Genomic DNA, 6,153 nt, shown 5'->3' on the forward strand with positions numbered 1-6,153 from the left:
TTGTATTGGTGTGTAACCTTTTTCGCCAGGATTGTCTGAGCCTGATGTAAAAAAATCTATCTCTCAAATATCGGATTTTATGAAATTTTCACATGATTATTTTCACACAGAGTCGTTCAATTCAATTCAACTCACTTCAATTCAAACAAACATTATATAATAACAACAGTCAGATCCATAGACGAGAAATATGCAAACTAGTGTTCTTAATTATGACGTCTAGAGGATTATAGAGGATTACGTATTCAAAACAACTCTGCCATTAAAGCCGCTTGAAGTAAAAATTAATGCGAGAATCTATAGTGTGCCGTAATTATGATGAAAATACGTCATAATTAAGAACAATAGTTTGCATATTTCCTCATAGACTACATAATTACCACTTATGTATTATTGGTTTGGGTAAAAACATGCTACATGTTGCTGAAAATTACATTACTGATTGAATTAGATCAAAATAATTTTTGTTCCAAACGTCACACTTGATATATACTTTTGTGTGTGTTCATGACGTACACCAAATCAGTTTGCGGAACCAAGTTTTGGCTTGACTTCAACGCCAAGGGGATTAAGTTCCCGTAAAAATGGCCTGATTTTACGGGACCCAGCTAGCGGTGTACTAAACTTCTGCGAATTGCAGCTATTGTGAAAATTTTTTTACAACGTTGCGTGTCTTATAATTACACCTCTATATAACCAAAGATGCTTGTAGTGTTCAGGTATTTTATTAAAAATATGTTATTATTAGTCATGATGAACCCATTTCGTTGAACTCAAAATTATACTGATGTTTATTAAAATTAAAAGTATTTAATAGTAAAATGGTCATAAAGAGTTAAAAATATCAGATGATTAGTGACAATAAAAGTAATTGAATGCAACATTATATTGCATAATTATAATGGCTCACTTTAATACTGAACAATTCTGATTTTGGAATCTACCAGTTTATTGATAGCGAACCCCGAAAATCCGACTATGGACTTTGAATTTTAAGCAGAACTTTACCCCGGGACTTTGCTTTCTAAAAACACACTCTCAAGCATACTTGTTTATCAGTCCATTAACCACAAGTACTAAGCATGGTATAGTACAAGACGCGCTAGATGTTTGATGAGAGATTAACTTTCGCGTCAACACAAAAGCGCCGCAAATACCACAGACAGTTGTGTACGGTGTAGTTAATGGTAATGGCGCGGGCCCAGAAGATTTAAACCATAGCGAGATATGGGCGACCAATCACAAGGCAGATCCATTTAAAGATGCATTACATCATGGCCAATTTTAGTTAGGCCAGAAATTGGCCTAACTCTCCAAAGAGTCCCGTGTTAAAAATCTTAACCGCAAGGCAAAGTCAGTAGTCCACTTGGGAAGCTAACAAACAGGGGGAGTGCGGTGACTGAAAAGATCAGATACAGATGTGAAAATCTATCAGTTATGCTTTATGTAATAGCCAGAGTATGCAAAATGGGCAAGTGGACTACGGAGAAGTCTAGTATTTTCCAAGAAATATTAAATGTCATGTGATTTTTTTCTCGTGTATAAGTAACTGTCTAAAGGTTGCATTTTGCAGTTAACCAGTCGCATGTCACGTGGGATGACTAAATCGTGTGTACAGAAAACGCATACTTAGTCATAACAGGAAGTCAAAGCTTTACACGATCTTAAAGCAGACAAGTATATTTCTCCCGGGATATTTCTATCCTGCTAGCTGACAAGGGTATAGCCTCTGTAGTGTTGAACGACCTACCATATTGGTTGGTATTCACCAAAACTTGGAGAAGGCGAAGGGTATCACTTCCATTGAAAAAACGTAAACTGTATCTTCAGATGTTAGATCTGCTATGTGTAAAGTGTTAAGTTCTTCCAAAAAGTCACAAAGCAAATGTGCCACTTTGTCCACATGTGTCTTGTATTGGTTCAATGTCATACAATGTAGCCAGACTGGTTGCGGACATCATTGGCTCTTAGCCAGGGGCGTAGCAAGAGCATCAGGGGCCCATGGACAAGGAGCAGTACCGGGGCACTTGTAACCAGGGTGGGATTTATCTTATGTTGACCCTGGGCCAGGCCAAAATTCGGAGGCCCCCTATAATAGGGGCCTATAGAGGGGGAATAACATATTTTGTTACGATGTTAATAGGACTTTTGCGCGCAAAGCACGCGAAAAAATTCAATTTCAGACTATTTTAGCCCAGATCACTGAACATAAATTTTGCCATTTGAATGCGCGCGAAGCGCGGACAATTTTACCCTATTTTGGCCAAAAAACATGCTGTTATTGGGGTTAAAAGAAAGATGCATAGGGCAATTTTGGGGGCCCTGGACACGGGCCCATCTGACCCAGTGCTAATTTCGGCCCTGCTCTCCATTATCAGCCCTTATTTAATTTTTGCTTTTGGGCTCGGGGCCCCTGAACCCTCGGGGCCCATGGACTTCGTCCACCCTGTCCCCCCGCTTGCTACGCGCATGCTCTTACCTGACAAGACGTAACACCATCTAAAAGAACTCACAGGCTAGGAATTAGTGGACAAACTCATTTGGAAGAATTTTAACAATGGGCCATCAATACCGCTCCGCACAAGACTGAAACCTGGCATCCTGGCAAAGTTTACAGAGCATATCAATAGTTTAGATAGGTCATAAAGTTTACCATCGAAGGAGAAGAGAACAATACCTTACCTATGCTAGACACCGAGATCAATTGATCGTTATGATTGGTCATTGTCGTGTCGGACCAATTTTAAACTTGAGATCACCTCATCCATCATAAATCGTTGTTAGAACACTCACCCACAGGGCCAATACCATCACCACGCGCGAGAAGAGGATAAACAGTAAGAACTGAATTGAATTCAGTACAGTCTCCAAAATGTGATTACGAACCATGGCGATAGCACAATAGCACAATTTAACATAAAATTACAATAGAAATATAACAGTCATAGGCAAATATGAGTCCGGACATGCCTGATTATATTTCTTTTTCTTCTTCTACCGGTACTTTGCAAAACCTCAAATGTTCCACTTGAACAGCGTAAAAAAAGTTTGTTGTGGAAGAGCATAAACAATAGTTTTATCAATGCTGGTTGTCATGGGAGCCATGATCAAACAAAGATTTCAAGATGGCCACCTGTGTCATCACTAGATATTGATGGAATAAACAGATCTAGTTTGCGACCGACAGGTCAGATATTTTCTTGGTATATGAGAACATAAGTTGATCAGAAATAATATAGATGAACTGTGGATTGAAGGTGGACGGGTAATTCAAAATTAATTTGTAATAACATTTACAATGATATCGCGAATTTCAAAGAATCAAAGTTGTTTGATATGTGAAGGTTATTCCTCGTATTCAAAATACAATATCGTGAGTCTGGTGTGCTTTCATGTCCTGTACTGTGTAAACGTTGCTATCCGATCCCTTAACACAACAGAAAAAACGTGGACTTTTCATTTAACACTTTATTTATTGAACATAATTATACACTACCTAATAAAGTGTTAATCATGTTAATGAAAATGACAGTGCAAATGCCTCGGTTAATGTTTTGTTTTCCTTCTTCCTATTTCAATCGGTTATGATAGAACCATAACATGTGTTCATCTATAATTCACACAGATTGTAACGACGAGGAAACTCAATTATCTTTGAACGACTCTGTTACCATACAATCTCCTGGCTATCCTAAATTTTACGGGAACAATATCGGATGTGTGTGGGTAGTAACACCATCACCGATGCGGAGAGCTCATGTGCAAATCCTGGACTTCCAGCTAGAACCAGGATTGGACTTTTTGTATTTCGGCACTATCAGCAATCCAAGGGCCCTTACTTATACTGGTTATATTGGTAATGGCGCACGCACCATATCCCCCATCAATGAAAGTTTGCTACTTGAATTCACAACAGACCATAATGTCACATCACAAGGATTTTCATTATTAATAACGGATGTAGAAGATGGAGGTAAGAAACAAAAAAGCGATTAGAAAAAAGTATTATTTATAGAGATTGCCTTAATTAAGGAAATATACAAAGTTTTTGTTTATATCTTTAACTCAATTCTACTAACTGCAACAGAACCAGGACATTTTGGCATTAAGTATTAGTATTAATAAATACGATGATGATTTCGTAACAACAACATAATATATAGATCTCATAAATGCTTGAACGCTTTTAAACGGCACATGGAGATAAACCGATCTCTTAGGGAACAAACCAAAAGATCACTTTTGGTATCACCTAGTATCGCTATGGATGGGCAAAGTAAAAGTACGCCTACTGATTTGCTAGCACTTTCTCAAGCTTGATAACCTATATAACATCACTAAACATAAACATAAACGGACAGTAATTGTATTAACACAATGAAGTTCTTGATTCGTCAAAAGGCATGCTATTATTGCTTTAATGTTCCAGTTTTAGTCACAATTTGGGGTCCCCGTGTTTTAGACTATCCTATGGGGCCAAAAAGAAAACAAAATTCGGTGACCCCAAAATAATTAAGCATACCGTATACATAACATGTTCTTTTGGGTCCCCGTTTTTTGAGTTTACCCTGATGACCGCTCTGGAGTAATCTTGAAAATTGGGACCCATTAAACGGGGGAAAAGAAGTGACCCTAAATATTCGCAATATTCAAAATTCCCAGGCGCCGAAATTGTCGAGTGCAATTTTGTCCCAGCCACAAATAATTGATTTTTAGAAGCCCTTTTTAATTTTAAAATATGTGAATTGATGATTAAATGTCATTATTTCCATGTATCATTGGTAATTATTATGTTTGACGTAGGCCCTTATGTACTTTATGTGCAATAAACATTTTAAGGAATAAAATAATAGCTTTTTGAATACAACCAAACAAACAACCAAACAAAAAACGAAACACACTAGTTTCTTAATATCTTCCACCATTATGCTAGTATAGAAAATCCCTTTGTGGCTTTTTCAACTTTAGTTTGGGTGGGGATGTGTGGCAGTAACAGCTAGTAACTCTGATAAACTACCCAACTTTAAACCAAATTTGACGAAAAATATACCAAATATTATACAAATTTTCGCAAATGTTGCTCAAAAGCGATGACAAATTGGCACTTCTTCGACAACATTTTGAGGAAACATCCTTTCTTAAATGAATGACATTGAGGGCTATCAATAAACTAAAATTGAAAGAGCTGGGAATGACCGCCAATGGCAAAAGTGCAATGTATAGACTATTTTAGGGGAAAACAGACACTGCTCTTTGATTTTGAATCGCATTTCCATGCCATTTTGGTGATGGAGACTAAAGTCGAGTTAGCGAGGTGTTTTTTACTTTCTAATCTCCCTGGCTCATCTGAGGTCCCGGGTTCGAATTTCAGTCGTGGTAGCTAGTAAGGATTATGATATTTAATGTCCGCACCAGTTGGTACTCCGGTTCCTTCTCTTTCCAAAACTGGGTCATTGTTTTCACTTGTATGGCTAATACATTCCAATTCAAATATAAATATGCAAACGACGGGTAACCGATACGGTGTTTCATGTTGACCGAGTACGACGAGCATGCCGGGGAAAGTTTTGAGTGATATTAAGCTGAATATATAATTATAATAATGCGCCCTTAATTTGCATTAATGTATTCAACTGATACAAATCATGGGGAAATGCTGATTATTGCTACACATTTATATTTTTGAAAAACCGTTTTTCAATTGCTATTTACGATAAAATACATTGATGGCGAAAAGTGGAAAACTTTACATATATTATTATTATGACATATTATTAAGACCGATGTTTTCTAAACGTAATCGAGTGTTTTTACACCCCTCCACCTAAACGAAACTAGTTTCATTTATAGGACGTCATCAATCTTTTGGTTTGTTCCCTTATGCAGTTTGTTGTTAGATTAATAAATAATATTTTCTCTTTTATAAATTTCTTATGAAATATGTATCTACTTTATATGTCTTTGACTAGATTATGCCCTGTGCCAAAATGGTCTCGAGATCACCCAGGATTCATTTAACTGCTATGGTGAGTGAAAGTCATTTTACACATTCCTAAAACAGGAACAATATATATCAAAATCAAAGAGAAGTTGTGAAGAATCAGAAAACAAAACTCCAAAGCATATCCGATAAAGACTAGATTAAATAGAATA

The sequence above is a fragment of the Amphiura filiformis genome, chromosome 18 (genome assembly GCF_039555335.1).
Source record: "Amphiura filiformis chromosome 18, Afil_fr2py, whole genome shotgun sequence".
Classification (NCBI taxonomy): domain Eukaryota; kingdom Metazoa; phylum Echinodermata; class Ophiuroidea; order Amphilepidida; family Amphiuridae; genus Amphiura; species Amphiura filiformis.